We start from the raw sequence: 25,557 nt of genomic DNA, 5'->3' as shown, positions 1-25,557 counted from the left end.
ACATCAATGAACTGCTCCTTCACAAATTTAATTTACCATTTTACTTCGATGAAGTCGTGGGATCGAACGTGTTAAGTACGTGAAAACCCCACAAATCGTATCTGTTTGCCACAAATATCATTGTATACGTTTTCTACAGTGACCTCCATGATATTTTATACCTGTTTCCTCACAAAATTTGTGTTTATTTGATATTCTGTGATGCTTTAAAGCGTGAAAAAAGAACTTAAGGCGCCCGAATGTGGGTAAAAAGCGCAGCGTGGATTGCTACAAGCATCTTACTTAGGATTCAACGACGTCTTCGGCGAAGCATAAAACACAGCCGGCCGCGAAACGGCCAAAACCAGAGAGGAAAGAAGGAGAGGGTATGTAGATAATTCAGCGTTCGACGTGCGCCGATATATCCAAGATTTTTGTCCTACTTTCGCCGATTTGTATCCGTTGGATCCAAGGTGACGTGTCCAGAATTGGCGTAGCCAAGTAAATGGCTACTGTTCACGCGAAACGTTGCATCGAATTCCGAAAAAGTTCGAACACGTGGACGTGTACGGATACGTGTATTCCCTTCGGTCCGTGATTGCCGAACATTACCTTCGCGAGCTTTTTTGTATTCAGCTCGCCGCGTACGCCGAACGAGCCTGTATCGCCATATTTGACTTACCACCCGACATTTTTGTGGCCAACCAGACGCCACTCGAGCGTACACACGGTTTCAGACGTATTTCTTTTCATCGAGGACAAATACTGCAACAACCTAATTTCACCCTCTTTCATTTTACGATAGGCTTCTTCTTTAGAGAGCTCGGAAATTTAGGCAAACATAATATAATAGAATTTATATAATTACAGTTCTAATACTATTATAGTAGTACTTCGTAGTTCTGTTACTATTACAGTACTACTATATCATAATCCTGGTATTGCAATAGTAGTAGTATACCATAGTGATACTATATACTATATGATATACTATAAATATATTATAGTACAAATACACTATATGATACTATAAATATACTATATCACAAATACACTATATGATATACTATAGATGTACTATAGTACAAATACAATATATGATATATTATAAATATACTATAGTGCAAATACACTATATGATATACTATAAATATACTATAGTACAAATACACTATATGATACACTATAAATATGCTATAGTGCAAATACACTATATGATACACTATAAATATGCTATAGTACAAATACACTATATGATACACTATAAATATATTATAGTACAAATACACCATATGATATACTATAAATACACTATAGTACAAATGCACTATATGATTTACTATAAATATACTATACTACAGGCATTCTATATGATACTAATATACATACTACATACAAAGTATACATAGAGTATTATTATAGTACAGTTCTGACACAGCTATCTTAATATAATTTGGACATTACAATACTGTAGTTCTAACCTCATCTCATAAAATGATCTCATAGTAAAAGATGAAATTATTTAAATTAATCTTCACTAATTGCGACGAAAGAAGCAGACAAAACCGTTCAATTACTAAAAAAGACTTTTCATTTACGAATCTAATGTATTCAACGTGACGGCCCGGGGGCACGAAAGATGTTATTAATAATTCTCCCGGATTGAAGGGAAAGAAACGGGGAGGAAAAAAAGAGGACAGAAGAGGAGAGCCGGTGTTGAAATTTTTCTGATCGCACCTGTGACGAATTATTCCTGCCTTTTCCTTTTCGCAGCCTCCCGGTTCCCTTGTCGTTCCCGATGGAAGAGAATAACGTCAGCTTGGCCGACCGACCGGAGAAATTAGAATATTACGAACCGGCACCGTTGACGAGTGGGAATAATAATTAGAAGCCGACAGCCGGATGATAATAATTCTATCACGAAACTGCCAACGCGGATATAAAATTCCATAGAATCGTTACGCTTTCAGGCAGAAAACCACATTCGAAATTTACGATTTTTGCTTTCCATTTACTATGCATTTCGATTTGATGGATAATAGAGGTGAATAATGGACATCGACTGTCGTTGGACTTCGGACAATTACTTTCCACCGGTTTATTTGACCGATAAACTCGAACTGTTTATTTCATTTTTGAACTGTTTCTTCATTTTTACTGTCATGTTTCCGCTATTTCGCTGTCAACATGATTTTCTTTGAGTTTTCTTCTATTGGTTGTATTCTTTAGGAATATTGCTGCACTGACTGATAAATGAATTATATGTTGAGTTGACACGTAGTTATGATACTATACTAACAAAATGTAAATTAATGACACTATACTAACATAATCTAAGTTAATACTAACATAACTTTTAAATTATGGCACTGTTAACTAGTACTATTATTAACCTAACTTTCCTAACCTACTATACTACCATCAACCTATAAGACATTGCTAGTTATACTACAGCAACACTGCTATTGATTCTTTCAGAAATATAGAACTTCCTTGATGCAGTAACTTATAGGTTATAGGATAACAAACATGATGTATTAACATCAGATTTATAAGTTAAAGTGTCAACAGTATCAAGTGATGATTAAACAAAACGCGAAATCATTAGAATTCCACTAAACACTGTCATAATCTATTTGTTCCTACAATAGTAATATAATAATAATTGTTGTATAGTAGTATTAGAACTATAGTATTCCAGTAGTACATAGCAGTACCAGGACCATAGTATTGTAGTACTATAACGGTACCAAAACCATAGTATAATAATACTATAATGGCATCATAACCATAATATAGCAGTACTATAGTAGTATCAGAACCATACTATAGTAGTACTATAGTAGCATCAGAACCATAGTGTAGTAGTACTGTAGTAATATAGGAACCATAGTATAGTAGTACTATAACAGTACCAGAACCATACTATAGTAGCACTATAATGGCATCCTAACCATAATATAGCAGTTCTGTAGTAGTATTAGAACCATACTATAGTACTACTATAGTAGCATCAGAACCATAGTATAGTAGTACTACATCAGTACCAGAACCCTAGTATAGTGGCACTCTAATGGCATCCTAACCATAATATAGCAGTACTATAGAAGTATCAGAACCATACTATAGTAGTACTATAGCAGCATCAGAATCATAGTATAATAGTACTATAATAGTATCAAAACCATAGTATAGTAATAATAGTAATATAATAATAATTATAGTACAGTAATATTAGAACCACAGTGTTCCATAGCAGCAATATTTCTTGTAGAAGCGAGTACCCGCGTACATAAATTTGCATAGAAAATTAGTAGCAGATAAGTTAGCGGAAAACAGTAAATCGCGGCAGTTTAATAATCGCGTTACAATGACGTGCTCGAGGGCGATAGAAGACAAAACGAAGAAAGAGAAGCACGATCATTGAACACCGTGGACAGAACGTGATAATTAACCCGAAATTTCGCGCGGCGATATAAAAGTTCCGCGACCAAACGGGCTTTGTAACCGTCGTATAATTTCCTGGCAGCGCTGCAGCGGGTCGGGAAAAGAGCAGTGGAGCTGGCGTTTTATGCGGTGAAAGAAAAAAAAAAAAAAAGAAAAAAGAGCCCGTCGGTCGATATGAAACACAGAAGTTTCCATTCCATGGCTGCATTTTTTCGCGCTCGTAAATTTCTGCTTGCGGCGAATCGAAGAAATCGGGAAACGGACGGAACGAAAATATTCCATGAACACTGCGAAAGGAGCTTTGTATTCCGCGGAAATAATCGCGATAGCAGATGTAATTTAACGTAACGATGTTTGAAAACCGAGGTCCGCGGTGATTTTTGAATATTACATTGCTTTCGCAACACGTGTGCATGCATTAATAATGTTTCGATTGCTGAGAAAAATATACTCGAGAGAAGATTCTTTTGTTATTCGACGATGAAAGCGACGGAAACACTTGGGGGTTGGTATCACCTCATTAAAACCGCATGAAAAGAATCGAAAAATAAAAAATCTCGCTTTGTTGGCAGACCATTCTAGCTGAGGATTCATCTTAGCGCTCGTATCATATTAATGGAATTGACATCCTGGAAGTACTTTTTATATTGTAGAATCAACAGATTCTGCGGGAAAATGTGGGACGGGGAGATATGTTAACATGTGGCTGTGCTGGAAATTTGTCAGACTCAAAATTTTAGCGGTCAGGTCTGTTCCGCTGTACTGAAATTCAGAGCGGAGTTGCGAAGTTTGTTAGTTGCAAAATTAGGAAGTTAGGAAATATTGAGGACAGTTTTGAAGTCCCAGAATTTAGAAGTAAACGCAACAGCTTGGACAGCTTGTAAGTCTCAAAATTATGGAATATTAAGCTCCAAACGTTAAAAAAGTACCATAATTCAGAATAGAACTGTAAGTTTCAAAATTGTAGACTCTGCAAGATTCACATTGTTGCAGTATGTCAGAACTCAGGTACTAGATGTAAGTTTAGAAGTTTGTAAGAGATGTAAGAAGAGATGTAAGTTTCCATATTACTAGAATGTGAAATATTGAGTTTCAAATTCTTAGAGCTTCAATATACTAAAATTGTGAAATTTCTAATTTCTATACGTCTATGTCAAAAAGAAAATTTCTATGTTCTAAGGTCCCAAAACACAAGAATGTACAACTTAATTATGTATTTTAAGGTTACTAAGTTTCAAGTTTCGAAAGTTCTAAGGTTTCATATCCCACATGTGTTATAATCACAAAATTCCAAATTTCAGAAGTCGCTATGACTTAATTTTGCAAACTCCACAAGTTTCAAGTTTCATAGTCACAAATTTATAAATTTCACAAGTTCTAAAATACCAAAGTTTCAAACTACATAGATTTCCACAAGTTCCATAATTTCAAACCCAAGAACCCAAGAACCCAAGAACCCAAGAACCCAAGAACCCAAGAACTTAAGAGCACAAGAACTCAAGAACCCAAGAACTCAAGATCCCACGAACCCACGAACCCACGAACCTAAGACTCAAAATCCTAAAATCTTGAAATCCTATAATCTCATAATCCCACAGTCCCAAAAACCCAAAATCCCAAAATCCCAAAATTCCAAAATCCCAAAATCCCAAAGTCCCAAAATCCCAAAATCCCAAAATCCCAAAATCCCAAAAACCCAAGAACCCAAAAATCCAGAACCCCATAACTCAAAAACCCAAACACTCAAAAGGTCAAAATCGCAAAATCCTAAAATCCCAAAAACCCAAAACCCCAGAGCTCAAAAATCCAAAAAGATTGAGAATATAAATAAACTGAATTTGTTGCATGGGTCATCAACGAGACCTGTATGCCGCTCAGCATCACAATCCATTATTGGGCTAGTTCAAGGAATTTGCACGGATTTCACCCTCACCGCAGATTTATTCTTATCTGTGTACGAGATCGACCTATTTGTCGTATCGGTAGAAATTCCAGCGTCGGTTCGTAACGGGTTAAATGAGCCTCGACGTAACACTGCGAAAGGATTAAGAGGATCATTCGACAGAGGTCAGTATCCTGAAACCGAACGTCTAACCTGGACATGTTACGAATCGACTGATCCGCCTCAATATTGGTTTATTGAACGTTCTATCAATTTTGTCAGTGTTCATATGTATATACGTTAAATACGTAATAATTAGCGACGATTAAACGATTCTAGGAACGAGATATCAGTAGAAGCCCTAATATTTATAAATGGACTGTAGGTTGAATAATTGTATAACGCTCATATGTGCTTTCTACTTATTTTTATTGGCAGTCCAACCGGTAGTGTGTATGTATTCGATGTGCCGAAGGTAACAACCTCGTATCTGTGTATCCGATGTCGTTTCGAAGCGAACAACTTCGTATACGTTTCGTGTCTATCTTTTCGGTCGTTTATTTCACAAAATGAAGGTGTGGGCGTACAATTTTTACGAACAAGACTGACGGAAATAGTTCCCGCTATTGGATACAAACATTTGGAAACGGAAAGTGTGGGTCTATGCCACAAAAAGTGACCGTAGAAAGTAATAACAGCGAGCAATACCTCGACACGAATAGCAAACTGCAAATAAAGGAGTTTGCTAAGATTAAGGGTTCTGGCAACCAGACGCGAATAATAAACTAAAAATACTAGATAGAATGTAACTCATTGCTGCTACGCGTGAAGCTATCAACTTGAACCTATACAAAGTGTCCGGAGAAGCTAAACGGTATATTATTGTATCGATCGAAACTTGGATCTAATCCTCTCGCTGTGGTATTGTACTCTAAGTCCTAACGACTTATTCACAGCTAACCTGTGTAGTCACAGTCTGAACCGACTATGCGGGGACTTTTTACTGCGATTGATCAAAATTGGCGGAATCTAACCTACACCTCAATCAAAGTGAAAGGTATGTTAGAACTGAGGAATGAACTGAGTAATTGAAGACTTTCACTGAGTTAGATTGACCAAATTGAACTGAACCTAACCTATACCCTAATCAAAGTGAAAGGTATGACGCTGAAGACTGAACCGACTGAGCGGAGGCTTCTCACTGAGTTCGATTGATCGAATCTAAGTTAAATCTGGGAAAAATCGTGAAATCGTTGCGTGTGATTGAAGCGATTAGTCGTGTAAACCATCGCTATCTGTGTTACGTAGCGAAGTGCATCAAGACGATAATTTTGGAAATTTTGTGAGGACAGTATAAATTTTTGTGTATCAGAATTTCGACGCTATGGATCAGTTGAAATATCAACATTAACATACCGAGTGGTTGAAGACTTTTCATGTAAATTTAAATATAACCTAATATTACTTAAAATTAATTCAAAAACTAGTGAAAACCAAAGATACCTCATATTGAGTGACTGAACTAGTCCCTTTTCATAGATTTCAAACCTAATTCTGTAATAGATCTCCAATTTAATTGTAACTTCATCAGAAATTGATTAAAATTAACCTAAAAACTAGTTAAAAAAAATACTCCATATTGATCCACTGAACCGACTATGCGAAAAATTTTCACGTGTCAACTCAAATGCCATGTTGTTTACATATAACCTCAATATAAGTTAAGCTAAAAACCAATGAAATAAAAATGTATCTTCAGTCAATTGAAAAGTAACATTTTTTACTTTAAGCAAAAGAAATTTGTGCCTACTCAAATGCCAGTTACCGAACTGACTGTGCGGCGCATTCAAAATACAATACATCCCGCCATAAAGAAATTGTACCGAATTAACTCGGTGTAGCAGGATAACAGAGATTTTCCAAACCACCGATTCGTTTCTAAAATATTCAAGAAACTTTGGATGAACGTTATTTTCCCGGTAACGGGTTCATCCACCCTTCAACCGGAACGGCCATTGTTCTCGGTCACGGTGCGTCGAATTGCGACGACGTGGACGGCAGTTTTATGCAGAATCCGAGCCGATTACGGGTCGTTTATTGCTTCAACGTGATTCATTCGCGCGGAAAACGCGCGATCGCTTTTCCTCAAGCGGTTCGTGAAACAACGCTGAACAATTATCGGCTGCGCACCGCGTATCGTAATATTGTAATTAAAAACGAGACCACCGGTTTTGAGGGAGATTGAATGGGGCATCCTTTAACGAGATAAGTCGTTCGTAAATTTTTACTGTAATGTTATATATTAATTATAAGGTGAATGAGTTGTTCGAATGCAATATAGGCTTCTTTTGGATGAGGTCGATTTGAAAATTGTATAAGTATTATTTTTGAAAGGTTGCTGAATTTTTGTAGATTCAAGTTTTTGATTTTTCAGCTGCTAGGACTGTTTCCAAATTTTCTGTTCTTAATTAAAAAATTTCCCAATTCAAAATTTCCCAATTCCCCAGATTCCCCAATTCTAAATTCTCTAATACCAAATTCCCAAATCCCTAAATTCCCAATTCTAAATTCCTCAATTCCCAAAATTCCCAATTCCAAATTCCCCAAATCCCTAAATTCCCAATTCTAAATTCTCCAAGTCCAAATTTCCCAATTCCAAATTCTCCAAGTCCAAATTTCCCAATTCCAAATTCTACAAATCTCTAAATTCTCAATTTCAAATGCCACAATACCCAAAATTCCCAATTCTAAATTCTCCAAATTCCAAAATTCCAAATTCCAAATTCTCCAAATCCCTAACTTCTCAATTCCAAATTCCCCAAATCCCAAAATTCCCAATTCCGAATTCTCCAAATTCTTCAAAATTCCCAATTCCGAATTCTCCAAATTCTTCAAAATTCCCAATTCCAAATATTCCTAAATTCCCAATTCTAAATTCTTCGATTCTCAAAATTCCCAATTCCAAATTCCCCAAATCCCAAAATTCCCAATTCCAAATTATCCAAATCCCTAAATTCCCAATTTCAAATGCCACAATACCCAAAATTCCCAATTCTAAATTCCCCAGATTCCAAAATTCCCAATTCCAAATTCTCCAAATCCCTAACTTCTCAATTCCAAATGCCACAATACCCAAAATTCCCAATTCCAAATTCTCCAAATCCCTAAATTCCCTAATTCCAAATTCCCAATTCCCAAAATTTTCAATTCCCTAAATTCCCAATTCCAAATTCCCCAAATCCCTAAACTCCCAATTTTAATTTCCTCAATTCCCAAAATTTCCAATTCCAAATTCCCCAAATCCCTAAATTTTCAATTCCCTACATCTCCGAATCCTTAAATTCCCAATTCTAAATTCCCCAATTCCCTAAATTCGCAATTCCAGATTCCACAAATCCCTAAATTCCCAAATCCGAATCTCCCAAATCCTTAAATTCCCAATTCCAAATTCCCTAAATCCCAAAATTCCCAATTCCAAATTCCCCAAATCCCAAAATTCCTCAATTCCCAAAATTCCCAATTCCAAATTCCCTAAATCCCTAAATCCCTAAATTCCCAATTCCAAATTACCCACCCCTCTAAATTCCCAATTCCCTAAATATCTTCCAATGAATTTTCAACCACCATAGCCCCAAATACCTATTCCATCGCAAAATTTCCAATTGTAAAAAGTCCCTAAGGTACCTGTATGACTCCATATTATCACTAGGGCAGACAATCTTGGTCCCCAGTATACCCAAGGCGCTGTTTGCAAACTTTTTTAATAAATCACTGTTCATAAATCTCAGCAAAATTGAATTATCTTTTATTAAAAAAAAAGAATCCATACTGGATGAAAAATATGGAGTAAAAATTGATTTACTGGTGCTTTTTTACTACCTTGCGATATTGATGTGACAACATTGGAGAGTTGGGAAAATTGTTTTGACAAATGACAAGAAATAAATTTTTTTGTATGTTCTGGTTGATTTTTTGGAACATTGAGTTTGAGGATTTGATAGTGGAAGATCAGAAAGCACGTACGTTAATAAATAAAGCGGAATATATTTCGGAGATAAGTAATGGTTATATAAGAAAAACTGATCGAACATCTCGAGTGAAATATTCCGCAGAGTCTGAGTTTGCAGAAAATCAACCTTTCACGGAGTTATAAATCAATTCGACAGCTGTTTTATCTCTAGCACTATATAGATGAATATCCCTAGTAAGATAGATCGCTCGCTATTTGCTTTGTTTCATACATAAACTAATTTTCAAATCAGTCTGATTGATTTATGACTGCGATTTTCATAAATACGTGAGTGATATAAATTGTCCCTCTTTTTATCCTGCATTGTGCGCGAATGAAATGTCAAAATTTAATGCAGGAACGGTAGAAATATTTGCAACGATTGTTTATTTACGTCATAAAATGTAGAACTGGAAGAAAAATTATGGGCAAAAATAATTTTTTCGGGTTGAAAATTTTGATGAGAAAAGGAGAAGTAGAAAATTGACAGTAATTGGAAATAGAATGCAAACAATTAGTACAAATATGTGAATACGAAATATTAAGAATAATTGTTAATGGAACAAAAACAAAAAAAAATTTTAAATTGTATCAGCAGAGAAATAAATGGTGAAATCAAGTCAGTTAAAAGTGAAACGTCAAAAATTCATACAAATATGAGAACAATAAATATTCGTACTCATTCAGTATTAACAAAGCAGAGTATAAATCGAATTTGAAATAGAAATTACCTGCAAAAACCATTTTCACCGAGATTAAAAATCTATTGAAAAAGAATAAATGGGGAATTCAAGCAATGTGCTCGAAAATAAAACGTCAGAAATTCATGCGAGTATAGAAGCAATAAATATTCAGAATTGTTCATTAACAAAGTAGAAAGACTCTTTTGTAGAAGTTAAAATTTTTAAATGGAAATGTAGAATTAAATTCCACTGGAAATAAAATGTTGAAAATTCGTATGAATATAAAAGCAAAAAATATTTATAATAAATTGGTATTAATAAAATATAAAATGAATTTAAGTGGTACGTAAAAATATTCTTTATGGGGATTAAATATCTTATTTGGAAAGGAAGAAATAAAGAAGTCACTTGATGTTAAAATGTCAAAAATTCATATAGCCTGTATACGCTGTGTGAATACAGAGTGTAACCTGTAACGCTACTCACGATTTTTCTTAAACTTGCAGCTACCTTAAGAAAAAAAGTTTAGAACAATATTTGCAGAGTATGAAGTGCATAATAGATAGTAGTAAAGCAAATTTAGAAAACAGTTTGTTCTCTCGGCAAAGTCGAGGTCACCTTTGGTTTTTAAAATAGGGACATACATTTTTTTATTCATAGCGTTAGAGGACATCGAGACGAATTCAAAACACGTATTACATGATACTTTTATTAACATGTTGCTCGATTTACAGAAGAGGGGTTGTTCTCAAAAACCACCCCCAAAATTAAAATAATTTTTTTCCACCCCTTGTGATTAAACTAAAATTCTGCAAAAAATATATGTTATAAAGTTAATAAATATCTGTCTTTTCCTTTTGAATGTGTGCAGATATCACAACTCGTTTTCGAGAAAATAGGCGTTAACTCTGAGGGTTGTTATCCCTATATCTCCCTTATACGACGGGGTAGGCATTTGAAACTTTCTGTAATTGATTTCTGGATATAAAGGAATATTTAGAATGAATAAATATCAAAATTGGTGCGGGGGCCGTTTTCTCATATTTATCCGGCTAGACCCTTTGCAAACGCACCCATCATAGGGGTTAAAAATCTCAATTGAAAAAGAAGGAAGGGAAAATTAAAATTAGTTGGAAATCAAATATTAAAAATTCATATAAATATACAAGCAATGAGTATTCACGACAAATGTTTATTAATAAAACAAGTTTACAGCAGAAATTATTTGTAAAAGCAACTACCAGAGGGGTTGGAAATTAAAGCTAGTCGAAATTACATAAAAATATGAAAACTTCATGCAAATATACCAGAAATAAATATTCACAACTGTTTGTTTAACAAATATTCACAACCATTTTTATTTAACATTAAAACAAAATAAAATAAACCTGAAGCAGAAATTATCTTCAAAAACACCCACCACAGAAGTGAAAATCTCAATTCAAAAAGAAGAAATAGAAAATTAAAGTTAGTCCAAATTAAAAATGTCAAAACTTGGTTTAACAAAATATTGACACCCCTTCCTGTTTAACATCAAAACAAATTAACACAAACTTGAAATAAAAATGATCTTCAAAAACACCCACCACAGAAGTAAAAATTTCGATGAAGAAAGAAGTAACAGAGAATTAAAGTCGGTTAAAAATAAAATAAAAAGGAATTAAAAATGGCAGCAGGGAACAAGGGATACCAACACAGTAAATCATTGTCAAAATACAGGAGATTTCTGCGGTTGGCAGAGGTCGTAAAAATTTTGCGACAACGAAACAGCGGGGTATCCCTTAACTCTGGCCCTTCCTTCGTACCTTCTTCACGTTGAAATAAAGGAGAGACTTCCGGGATCACCGGACCGCGTTCTTACCCCTTAAAGAATACCGGCGAAAAGTTTGAATTATGGTCCATAAAAAGTTTGCAAGCCCGGACGATTAAGTCGGGGATAATATACTGGTGAAGCGCTATGAAGTCTTTCTCGTGTTAGTTCGCTGTACCTGCTTGAATATTCTCGTAACGAGCGCTCTATAGGTTGGCCAACCTGCTAAGGTGCTGTGGCGTGTAACTTAAACGTCACTAATTTTGTCGAATCGTACTTTCACGGTGAATATCCGAAGTTGATATAGCGACTTTTTTCGTTTCGTTAACTTGTGGAGTTGAGCTAACTTTTAGATCGAGGGGATGCGTCTGGAGAGTCGGTGACGGATGGTTGTTGGAGACGGGGGTGGGAGGTTAGACTTTTGGAATTTGGAACCTTGGGAATTTTCGGAATTTTCAGGGTGAGAAAGTTTGAGCATTTTGGGGATTTTCGTATAGGGGATTTTATGAATTTGGGATTACAGAATTTTGGGACACAGGAATTGTAGAATTTTAGAATTTTTCAAGTTTAGGAATTTGGGATTTTGGGATTGTGGGACTTTTCAGACTTTTGAGCTTATGGATTTTAGAACATTGAGACATTGGGATTTTAGGTCTATGATATTATAGAATTTTTGTATTTTCAAATTTTCGAATTTATAAATTTTTGAATTTTTGAACTCTTGAATTATTGAATTCTTGAATTTTTGAATCCTTGAATTTTTGAATCTTTGAATCTTTAAATAATTGAATTATTAAATACTTGTATTCTTGAATTTTTGAATCCTTGAATTCATGAATTCTTGAATCCTTGAATCCTTGAATTCTTGAATCCTTGAATCCGTGAATTCTCGAATTCTTGAATCCTTGAATTCTTGAATTCTCGAATCCTTGAATTCTCGAATTCTTGAATCCTTGAATTTCAAAAATTCATAATTTCTTAATTCCATAATTTTATAAATTTATAATTTTATAATCTTACAAATTTCGATCCTGAGATTTTAAGATTTTGCATTACATCTTATTACAAAGCATTACGTATTCCTATACACATTAAGGATGCGTCCAGAAAGTCGGCGACGCACGGTCCCTGTAACTAATATGACCTAATTGATAGGAGCGTTATGCGACCGCTCCCCGCAAGGAAAAAATCCACATACATCCTAAGTAAAAGGTAAACAAAAAACAAATGATAGAATAATACCAGATCCTCTGCAATTTGAAAAATGTAATTAAATATTATATTTTCTCAAATATCTCAAAATTTCAAAAACTCAGAATTTGAGTAATAATTTAAAATAAATAATTTTTCTGTAAAATTACATTTTCAACAGATTTATTGGTTTGAAAAGATAAATTAGTCTTGCCTATTTTTTATAAGTGCCTTATATGCCCATATTCTTTATATTTACAAAAATAAACAATATACATATATACCGATAATTATGAACTATAATACTTTGACAGTACTAACGTACTTCATAGTTTACGTTCGCTTTACAAAGTTTGTTAGTTTCTATAATTTCTCCGGTTAGGGATTAGTATTAGACTATACGGGTAATTTCACAGGAAGTTCAACATAGAATTACTATGGTGCACCGTGTGCCAAGCAGTACTAGCTCCGAGGGTTAAGGGATGTTGTAATTAAACGTCTATCGGGTTGCGTAAATACCAGATAAATGCGAGGAATTTATCTGGAATTGTAATTACACGTTCCGGTATAGTTAGCCATTAGCGTGATTAGTTTCACCGATGCGATCATGCGAATTTCGTACAGTAACTGTTCTCTACGACACGAAAACATAAACCCGTTCAGTTAACACGTTTCTGTTCGTTTATTTACCATATGCTAATGCAAAATACAATTGTCTCCCATATTTTCTTTCAATTTCAACATGACACTTCCAGTTGCGTTCCATCAATATTTTCACATGTCCTGTCGTAAATTAAACAGTTCTCCCTTCCGTCAGAAATTTACTACAGAGTCACTTTATACCTCATTGAATTCAGCATTCAAAACAGAACAGAACTGTAGAGTTTCACTGTTATAGGTGTAACAGAACTGTTACTTCTAGCTGCTGCAAGAAGACTCACTAAATCAGCGCGCCGTACCTTGAGGCATCGATCCTGCAGCCAAATGCACATTATTTTCCTTTCTTCCTTCGACATATTAATCATAGACGATATCAGACGTTAGAATCGATACACGCGAGCATAATTTGATCGTTAAACGATGGTCCTCAAGCTCGCTAGACAACAGTGACGCCCTGAGGGTCCATTTAGCTCGAATAAACTGTTTCTTTCGTGAGTAGCGACCTAAACCAGGGCCGTTAGTCAGACAAAACGAGTCGCCTCGGGTTTGTTTGAAGTAGGCACTCGTGTACAGCTTGACCGGAGACGTTCACGAGGTCAATTGTTTCTCCGTTGTAAACAGGTCAGAAATAAATCCCGGCTTAACGCCAAGCTTAAAAGCTCTTAAAGCGATACTCGGTCCTCTACCTCCCTCTCCGCGACTCAATTTATCCCCGCCTCCTCTGCTCGTCGATTTTACACCGTTCTTCTTTCTTCTCTCTTTTTCTGTACGTTGTTTCTTCTACCGTCTTCATCGCCATTCTAGTTTGATACCTGCTTCATCTTGAGCGTCTTCAAATATCGGTAGATTTTACTTCGATGCTTCACTTGGCACTACACTATCATACTTGGTATTATAGTAAACACATTTTTGGATGAGGAAGAGGCAACAGTTTGCATAATAATTTGGTAAACAGTTTGTCAAAATTTATGGGGACGTTTAACCACTGCGTAGTCAGTTTAATCTTCAGCGTTTGTATAGGCGCTTGAATTGTTAGTTTCTGCATAGTCGGTTTAGACCTCAGTTTGTGTATAGTTGGTTCAGGCTTCAATTTGTATAAAGTCAATCTTTAGCTTCTGCATAGTCGGTTCAGTCTTCAAATTTTGCATAGTCGATTTAGTCTTCAGTTTGTGTATAGTCAGTTCAGTTCTTAATTTCTATTTAGTCAGTACAATCTTCAGTTCTTGCATGGTCGGTTCAGTCCTCAGTTCTTGCATAGTCGGTTCAGTTTTCAGTTTCTGTACAGTCAATTGAGTCTCTATTTTTTGCATAGTTGGTTCAGTTTTTAGTTTCTACACAGTCAGTTGAATCTATAGTTTCTACATAGTCAGTTGAATCTTTAGTTTCTGCATAGTCGGTTTAGTCTTCAGTTTCTGTATAGTCGGTTGAGTTTCTATTTTTTGCATAGTTGGTTCAGTTTTTAGTTTCTACACAGTCAGTTGAATCTTCAATTTCTGCATAGTCGGTTTAGTCTTCAGTTTCTGCATAGTCGGTTCAATCTTCAGTTTCTGTACAGTCAATTGAGTCTCTATTTTTTGCATAGTTGGTTCAGTTTTTAGTTTCTACACAGTCAGTTGAATTTTTATTTTCTGCATAGTCGGTTCAGTCTCCAGGTTTTGCACAGTCAGTTCAGTCTTCACTTCTTGTATCAGTCAGTGAATCTTATAACCTTTGCACACTAAAAAAGAAAAAAGTATAAGGTAAAAGTAGGTGATGATGAACGATCGTGTAATTAAACAAAGATAAACCCGTATAAGATCCATACGTTACGGTTATGATTCTTTGTTAAAAGAGCGAGCAGAGAAGCATTAGAACGAACACGCTAGTGGCGGGTCAGGAAGCTATACCCGCGCCAGGTTTTAATATATATAATTTAGCAGCGGCGCATTCTGCCCCGTTTGTTCCTCCTTCTCCTCCTCTCCCCCTCCTTCGGGTGGTTATTAAAAAAAGAAGGAACGTATGAAAGGGAAGTATGAAAACCATCCATCACGGGCGATAAACTTGGCGCCGTGCCACAGGTCGGGAGCCGTTTTAACGAGACTTCAAAGCCGACAACTTCATTTGCTCTGTCGCGTTTTTGTTCACCCTTAATGGAAGTGGGCAAGAAGAAACCGGAAGTCGGAAAAAGAGGGAGTAGGCCTAGGATATCTGAGATAAATCGTGTCACCGCGAATCTTCCGCTTCATAAAGGACTGCTAACGACTCGTTGGGGTTTCAGCTTCTTTTCGTTTCAAGCTTGATTAAAAAGATATATTACGGTGCTCCGATTTTCAACAGGAGGTGTTAATTTGCTAACTTTAGAATTTTTAAGTGTTTCAATTTTACAAGCATTGTTATGTAAATAATAAGTAAACGTAAATCGAGAAAAAATAATTAGAATAAATTATTAAAATTGGATTAAGTTTGTAAGCAATTTTAAAAAAAAATATATTAATTTGTTTACATAAAAAAAAATGTTAACAGATTACCAGGATAATAGCTGTTTCATACTTTCTGAAGCGAGTAATACTACACAGTTGGGTTTGAACAAAAGTATATTATTTACAGTAACTTCTCTACTCCACAAACTATGTACATGTAATTCCCAGAACAATAACGTGGGTTTTAATTTTTTGAAACATGTCGCATTGCACACTTGGGTTTGAAACCGTTAACAATATAATTTCACTATGACTTGTTTATCTCACAAACTTTGTAAACACATTTCCCTGTATAACAGACCTCGACCTTTTTGAAACGTGTAACAAACTCTGGTTTGAAAATGTTAACAAGTACATTATGCGATATAAATTGCCTGTTTCACAAACTGTGTAAACACATTCAATTCCCAGACTGCATAAGTCTTCTTGTGTAATATTACACTCTTGGGTTCGAACTTGTAGAAAGTAAGATTACAGACATAGACTAAAAATTATGCTTTCAATTTTGAAGGTTTTAGTTTGAAAATAATTATTTTTCAAAGCAAAAAATTAAAGGATTGCGGATAATTGTTGGGATGCACAAATTGTAATAAACGATCGTTTAAACAAGTCCGATAGTGAAACAAAGAAAGCGGCGTATAAACGATAATTATTAAAAAGACCGCAAACGATGGTCTTCCAACGGACTACATGCGAGCTACAGGCGCACATCCGGTTTAAACGTGATTAATGTCGGTCGCTGGTCCACGTTATTCCGCGTGCGTGCGTTACACCGAGCCACTGTGATTAATCAAAACGCTGACGCCGATCGTATCTTCTATTGCATTTTAATTCCCGTTAATGGCCGTGCTCATTGACAGAAGATACGCGCCGAGCCTAATAAATTAGCTACGGCGGCCATCTTGTCTGCCTTAAACCATCGTTCTTTTTACTGAAGACGTCAAAAAGACGTATTATTTTATGCGCGTCAGGTCTTTGTTATCCTCGTGACATTATGGAGCTCTTCAGGAAATTTACGACCACGCTATACCTCTGCAATCACTTTATAATTAGGTGAGTATTAGAATATTATCTAGGTCATTGTAATTATTTCAACTGATTATCATTGAGATCTTTTTCGTAAAATGAGAAATAACAGTTGGACAATTAATGAGAGTTACGATCATACTATACCTGATTATAATATTAGAAGCTACTTTACTGATATAATGTTAGTTGTTACTGTTCGAATTGATTTTCAGTGATCTCTTTTAGTTACATCAATTGGAGAGAGTAAGACAGATGCTAGAGTTGTGAGTACATCTGACGAAATTTACGACCACGCTATATCTCTGCAATCACTTTATAATTAATTAGGTTGCTAGTATAATATTACCTAGGCCGCTGTAAATATTTCAACTGATCCTTGTCATTGAGATTCTTTTGGTGAAACGCGAAATGACAGGTACGAGCACAATTAATGAGATTTAAGACCATAATATACCTGATTATAATATTAGAAGCTACTTTACTGATATAATGTTAGTTTTTACTGTTCGAATTGATTTTCAGTATTTTCTATTAGTCATATCAATTTGAATACAGAGTAAGACAGATACAAGAATGTGAGCAGACCTGACGAGATTTACGACCACGCTATAACCCTGCAAGTATCACGCGACTAGCTACGTTGCTGCTATAGTATTAGTTATGTTACCCTATAGACTCGAATTGATGTTTAGCATTCTCCATTAGTTACATGAATTTGAATAGAGAGTAAGGCAGATGCAAGAATTGTGAGTGCACCCGACGAGATTTACAGCCATGCTATACTTCTATAAGTACCATAAGACCAGCTACGTTGCTGCTGTAGCATCAGTTATGTCACCCTACATACTCGAATTGATTTTTGGCAATCACTTCCAGTTATACCGATTTGAATGAAGCGTAAAATGACAGCTGCAGAAGTGCATCTGACGAGATTTACGACCTCGCTATACTCTGCAATTTATGACCAGCTACGTTGCCTCTATAATATGAGATCCTATACATTCGAATTGACTTTTAACGATTACTGTCATTCATATCCATTTTAGTAGGGCAAATAACCACCACAAGAGTGGTGTACACAATTGACGAGCTTTATGACCATACTATACTTCTACAAGTTCTATATAACCAGAGACGTTATTACTATAACATTAGTTACGTAGGCCCTACATATTCGAAGTGATTTTTAATGTATATATTTACTCATATCCATTTTAATAGGACAAATAACCACCACTAGAGTTGTGAATACAATTGACGACATTTACGACCTCACTATAGTTCTATAAGTACTATACAGCCTGCTACGTCACTCCTGCAGTATTAGTTACGCCACCGTCTATATTCGAACTGATCTTTAATGTATATTTTCACTCATTTCCATTTTAGTAGGACAAACGTCACCACAAGAGTTGTGAACATAATTAACGAAATTTACGATCACACTATACCTCTGCAATTATTATGTAACCATGTACCTATTATAATCTTAATTATGCCACCGTATATATTCGAACCGATTTTTAGTGTACATATTCATCTCCATTTTAATAGAACAAACGTCACTACAAGAGTTATAAACACAATTGACAAAATTTACGACCGCACTATATCTCTGCAATTATTATATAACCATACTGCTATAATCTTAACTACATCACCCTATATGTTTGAACTGATTTCTAACAACATACTGTATTTGACATCCACTTTCCTGGAACATCAAATACCAGTTACTAAAATTAAGAGTCTAACAAAATTTACGGCCACGTTATATCCGTGCAGTTACTATACCGGCAGTTATTGATTTTTATTATTTACTGTCACCGATATCCGTCGGAAAAAGACGTAGAACAACAGCTACAAGAGCAGCGAGCAAAGTTGACGAGATTTACGAGCCCGCTATACGTCAGCAGCTATTGTATCAATGCTTATGTTGCTACTATACTATTATTTACGTCGTCCTATATATCGGAATTGATTTCTAACGTTTACTGTTACGGATATCCATTGGAAAGGAGCGCGGATATGGAAACTCGACAATCCTCCACGATGTTACATCCATCAAACGTCCTCGAAAGAATACCATCATACATGGAGCTTTACCGCCGACCATAACTCGGTTGCTGAAGGTAATTCCGTATTCGAGCATTCAAGGATCAACGGAGACCCGAAGACGTAACACAGCTTCCGCTCGCGCGAAACGGTTTATGCTTCGCAAAGATAAATCGGGAATCCTCGTGTAAATGTACACCTATTCAAGGCATAAACGCCGCTGTAATCTCGCAGCTCGAGATATGGACCACGGTTGAATACTAACTGCGACACCTAATCTCATAGTGCTCATAGTTCCTTAATCTAGTTGCTTTCCGTAAATTCCGGCTGCAACAAACTTACCGGCGTTATGGCTGTTAATGATCGTACGGCGGTCAGAGAAACATAGCGCGATCGTAAATCTCGTGGAATATGTTAATATGTTCAATTCGCGGGTCGTTGATATTTACGACCGCGCTATATCGACGGCCATCCAAACTTTGACTCCAAATATCTCTGAAACTATCAACTGTATCAAAAAACTTTTTAGACAAAAATTGTACTGTATTGAAGCGTCTATAATACTGTGTAATTAGTTTTTCGGTAGAAGACATAGGAAGGTCAAGTTTGTTGTATAAATGAGATTATGTCCTCATATGGTAATTAATGTGACGGACACATAATGTTTTATGTTCTTTATAAAAGAGAATTAAGGTGTTTAGAAGAAGTGGAAATGCAGTATTAACGTAATTATCTGCTATTGTGATCGTAATTGCACTCTTCAGAACGAATTAATAACAAGATAATACACCGTTCATTGTTTCATTTACAATGGTAAGTATGATTCTGGTTCCCTTCAATTCTACATCTCCTCACCATTAACTGGCTCTAATTAATTTCTTAATTACTTGATGGAATAAGAAACGCTCTTCAAAATCGTTCGCAGGAACTTCATTTACTCTTCAGCAAGGTGTAATCTTGTCAAGTACTATTATGCCGTTGTTCTCAGTTAAAAGCTTTTTATTCGAACTATCCTCGTTGACAACCTCTGTTCATTCGACCCTCTTAATTATCTTCTATTTTTCCTTTTCTCGTTCGTTCTCATTCACTTTACGTATCTGTAATATTATTTGATTAATTAGTATATTAATTATGTCCGACGATTTCAGTATTTCAATTACTCTTTGATTCATACGTTGCATACAATTTGTACTGCATTTCGTATGCGAATAAAGTCTCGTGTAGAATTTCATTCGGGGAATATTTTGCGACGAAGATTTAATTACCCGGTAATTCATTATTCTCCTCTGCTGCGATATGTCAAGTATTGTAACGTCGTAGTGTTATTTTTATTACGTTAGTTATTTTGTGTTAATTTTATAGTAGACTTTTGTTATTTTGTTAATTGAGCTAGACATATCTTACATATAATTACATATATGTAATTATACTTACGTAATTATAATTACATATATATAATTACATATAAATGTCTATAATATTTATATAACACGTACAACTAGTAAAATTTATATTTTTCTATATTCTAGCAGCGCCCTGCCATCTTCTTTACCGTCGGCCATTTTGGCGCGCGAAAGCGCTCGAAGATGCACGAAGACAGCCGAAGGCACTATACAGTTGACTGCACAGTTGAGATCCTCTTTATACTCGAATTTAGAGATTTTACTTTGGTATTGTGAAACTTATTTTAATATTAAGAACAATTACTGCTTTAAATTATCTCCAAATTCCATTATCATAGTAATTGCAACATATTTAAACTATCTTATAAAATCAAACCAAAAATAATAAAATGATTACTAAAAAGTCACATTCACCTCAACGAGTTAATTTTGTCGACATCAGAGATCAATTAACATGAAAGTAAGGAAAGCAAATCACAGATTACATTGAATAGAAACGTTAAAAGAAATGTTATCGATAATAGACAATAAAATTCCATGAGTGCATGTTTCTTCCTTAACGTCACCGTGAACTGCCAATGAAACTATAAACATAAATCTGCCGTTCCTCGGTCCATCAGGGGTGCCATTTTTTTTTTACGACCGTTCATTCCGATACACACGCACTGGCTGCTTGTTTGTCTTCGAAATACATCACGGTGCCATAAATCTTTCAAAGTGTATGGCCGATGGACGGTACACTTTATTCATTCGGCTAAGTAACGGCCGACGTACCGAACTGTATCCGCGATTTAACAAGTGTAGTTAGAAATATTAGTCACAATTTACGGAAGGTCTCTCGTTTTTTCCCTCCTTTTTTTATTTTTCTTTAAAAGAATCGTGACGTCCCGATTTATAGCGCACCTGTTTCCACCTACTAGTCTAACGGAACCATAAATTTCGATCGCAGGTAGATCCACGGATTTCTAGCAGATCGCGCGTGAATTGCAGCGTTGCGAAAGTGAGCGTGGAAAACAGCCATTTTGTTTAATCGCTGAGACAAAATGGCCGCTAAATGAGATCCTCTTCGATTGAAGATTCATTGGACATCTTGAAATGAATGTGAAGCGAATTTGATGAATGGCCCCAATAATTAGCTTTGCATATTCTACATTAAATATACATATTTTTCCGACATACTGTGTACATCTCCGTTCCGTAGATTAGATAAAGAGTCTAGAAAACAACGCTTTCCAAAACGAGACCACGATCCAAGGATCATGATAATGACAAAGTTAGGTCTGAGTTAGATACAAAGATACTGCACGATCGTACAAGATCGTTTACCCCCGTTCGATCGGTAGAATATAATACCCGTAATGCTGGTTAAGCTCGGATTAGGTACAGCAGTATTTTACGATCGCATAAAACGTTAGGTCGGTAGAAAAAGCCAGCTGAAAAATGCTAATCGTTCAAGATTGCTGGCGATCGGTGGAAAAAATAGATCTTGAAAGGCCTCGGCGAGTGTACTGCAAAACAAGCGAGCAGGCAAGGGGTTGAAAGCTAATTGGTGGCTGCGCAAGACACTTGAAGGTGGTGCAAACAAACAAAAAAAGAGGGTGACCGTGCACCGGCGAAGGAATCTCTGAATAACCGACGAGAGTGGAAGACGTTTCCGTGTATAAAAAGAGGTTTAAACGACGCCACGGATCCGGGGTTGCTTTCATGTCCATTCATCATCTCTCTCTGGTTCTCCATTCACGATTACCAAGGTAGTTCAAACGAAAAAACGGACAAGGAGAGAGAGCGTGGAACGAGGAGGACAAGCTTTTCCCGCTCGGCGATCTCGAATAGAAAAGAAACCAACGAAGGAGATCCCTAAGAAGCAAGAAAAGGGTGGCACTCGGCGAAGAGGCACGAGTGGGCGGAGGAGAGGGTGGGCTGAGGGGGAGGGGTTGATTCGCGAAAGAGGCGAGTCCAGAGGTGCTCCAGGAGCCGAGGAGTCGAGTTTGCGTAAGGAGGTTTAGGTAAATTGAAAATGGAATTAAATTCCCTGGGCAATGCTCGAGTGAGGATACACACGGTACACCTAGCAGGTCTGAAAGAGGAAAGATGTACTTCTCAACGTTGTTTTTTTTCCGTTCTTTTTCACCAGCCACTCGCCTCCTTCGTACTCTCTTTTTCTATCTTTTGGAACTTGTCTGCGACTCGAGTGCCACTCGCTAACCCCCACAGCGACCAACCAACCCCCTCCCGCCTCTCGTCGTCGCATGCCCCCTTCAGCTGGGTGTAAATGGGCGTGCGACGCCTAGTCGTGTTCTTTTCTCGAGCAAATATGGCACGGGCAAATATATGTATATACGGTGGTATACTGAGTGTCTCGAATGCACCACTTTCAGGACACTGATTTGATGCAGACTTGTCGACATTATTAGATATCTAATTGGCAAATGCGATAAATTAGGACATTTTTTAAATCATTGAGAAATTAATGTTCAAGGGTTTTTACGTCTCAATGTTGTTAAGTATGAAGTACGTTATAGTTTAGTGATATACGGACTGTTTAGTACATTTAGTACTTTACTATTTATTACAATAATTGTAGTTATACAGTTGTAATTGTTAAATAGGTTATAATAATAAATTTAGTGTACGATGAACTGTAAATTTAATACGTGTAAGAAACACCTTTTGTTAAAAACTTCCTTGTTAGGAACCTCCTTAGTTAAGAACTTTTGCTATTAGGACTACCTTCCATTGTAGACACCTGTTTTCAGATCAACTAAGCAAGGAATATTCCCTGTTAAATCATCCTGTATTAAAAATGACACTCGTTAGGAACGCCCACTATTAGATACGCTCATTATTAGCACCACCTACTATTAGGAACATCTACTATTGGGAACGTCCCTGTTAAGAAAGTATTTGCAAGGAATGCTTCATGTTAAAGATACCTTATACTAAAAATGCTCTTGGTTATAAATGTCTACTATTACTACAAGTCATTATTAGGAACGCCCTTAGCACCACCCATTATTAGCAACGTCTACTATTGGGTACGCCTCTTTTTCCGAATGTATTATATTTACAAGAAATGATTCATGTTAAAGACACCGTATATATTAAAAATTCCCCTTGTCAACAACGCCCACTGTTAGGACCACCCACTAGAGACGCCTACTATTGGGAACATGCCTTTTCAGAATGTGTCTACAAGAATTGTAGATTAGAAAGGATTGCTTATTAGAAATGCCCCTACTACAAACGTTCCTCATTAGGAACCTCCTCTATTAGGAATGCCCCTTATTTGGAACATCATCTATTAAAAACGCCCCTTATTAGGAACGTCCTGTATTAGAAATGCCCCTGTAAGGATGCCCCTGATTAGAAACGCTCCCTATTAGGAATGCCCACTATTAGAACCACCTAGAACATTCCTTTCTACAACGCCTCTGTTAGTAACGCCCTTTGTTAGAAACACCCTGTATCAGAAACGCCCCTTGTTAGGAACGCCAACAATTACAGATACCTATTGTTAGGAACGCCTTTTATTAGAAATGCCCCTCACCGGAACGCTTCTGTTAGCGACGCCTGTTATTCAGAACGCCCCTATTAGGAACATCCCCGTTTAAAACGCCTTGTGTTAGAAACAGCCTCTATTAAGCACGCCTCAATTAGAAATGCCTTTTATTAGAAACTTCCTTGTTCGTCTTCTTGCTCTGTGATAGAACTGAATCGATTTTCAATACATTTTAATGTGTTGGAATTATGTTCAGTGTGAGTAAAGACGAAGATGGATAAACGTCCCACAGTCACGAACATGACATAGTAACGAATACTTCGCGAAACAGATAAGCAAAGCAAAAATGAAACAATGTCGTGATTATATGAATGTTTTCAAACATACAGGTGTTTGTTTGACCGAGACACCCTGTGTACACGGTTCGTGCACGCTTTTAGCTGACTGCGATAGAAAATACTGAGAAAATCGACATAATGCTATCGCAAGTGTACACTCGAGCGGCTTTAAATCGAGACGCGACAGTCGACAGATGGAAATTGACGGCTACGTGTACCTCTCTCTATTTTCTCGCGTTAAAAGTATCACTTTTCAGCGTTGTGCAAGGGACGGAGATGTTTTGATCGAAAGAGGACAGGGAACCAATGACACCCTCCTTAAATTTCATTTCCTTCGATCGCCGAGCCGATAACGTCGGGCTCAGCTTTCGTTTTCTCTTGTCGCGTTTTCTATCAAGTGGACATAATCACATCGTTACAAAAAAGTATCCCTTCCTTCCCAACAATATTACGTATCGATTCAGTTAAACAGAAACATAGCGAAGGTGTCACATATATGATAAAAACGGGGTGACGGTATTTGAGGCAGTAATACTGTTTCCTTTTTTATATAATTAGATTTTTTTATTCATTTTTTACATTACAGCATAATAGAGAGTGTCCGCTTTAGGGGGTGTGGTTAACATTTGCAATAGAAGGCGTTACTAATAGGGGGAGTTTTCAAAAGGAGGCGTTTCTAATAGAGGGCGTGTCAAGTAGGGGGCGTTTCTCATAGGGGGCGTTCCTCATAATGGATGTTTTTAATATGTTGCATTTTAAAATGGGGTGTTTCATATGGGGGGTGCTTCTAATAAGAAGCCATTCAAATAGGGACGTATCTAGGGGGCCATATTTCGAATAAGGGACACACCTAATAGAGGGCGTTATGTATACAAGGCGTTTCTATTGGGGGTGTTTCATGTAAGGGGTGCTTTTGGTTAATAGGAAGCGTTTCATATAAGGTGCATTTTTAACAGGGAGCATTCCTATTATTGGTCGTTTGTACTACGCAGTGTTTCAAACAGGAGTGTTTTAAATTGGCAGCGTCAATTATTATTTTAAATCGGGGGCGTTCCTAGTGATGGGTGTCTCATATAGGAGGCGTTTCTAATAGGGGGCGTTATTAATACCAGG

The 25,557-nt window shown here is 36.4% G+C and overlaps 1 protein-coding gene across 2 annotated transcripts in view; it reads right to left on the bottom strand.

Annotated features, from left to right (window-relative positions):
- The window catches only part of LOC100876427 (opioid-binding protein/cell adhesion molecule), a 353,767-nt gene that overhangs the window by 66,756 nt on the left and 261,454 nt on the right, over positions 1-25,557 (bottom strand). The window lies entirely within an intron of this gene.

Source organism: Megachile rotundata, chromosome 6 (genome assembly GCF_050947335.1).
Source record: "Megachile rotundata isolate GNS110a chromosome 6, iyMegRotu1, whole genome shotgun sequence".
Lineage (NCBI taxonomy): Eukaryota > Metazoa > Arthropoda > Insecta > Hymenoptera > Megachilidae > Megachile > Megachile rotundata.
Note: the sequence above shows the minus strand (reverse complement) of the source record. Positions and strands in the feature narration are given on the sequence as shown.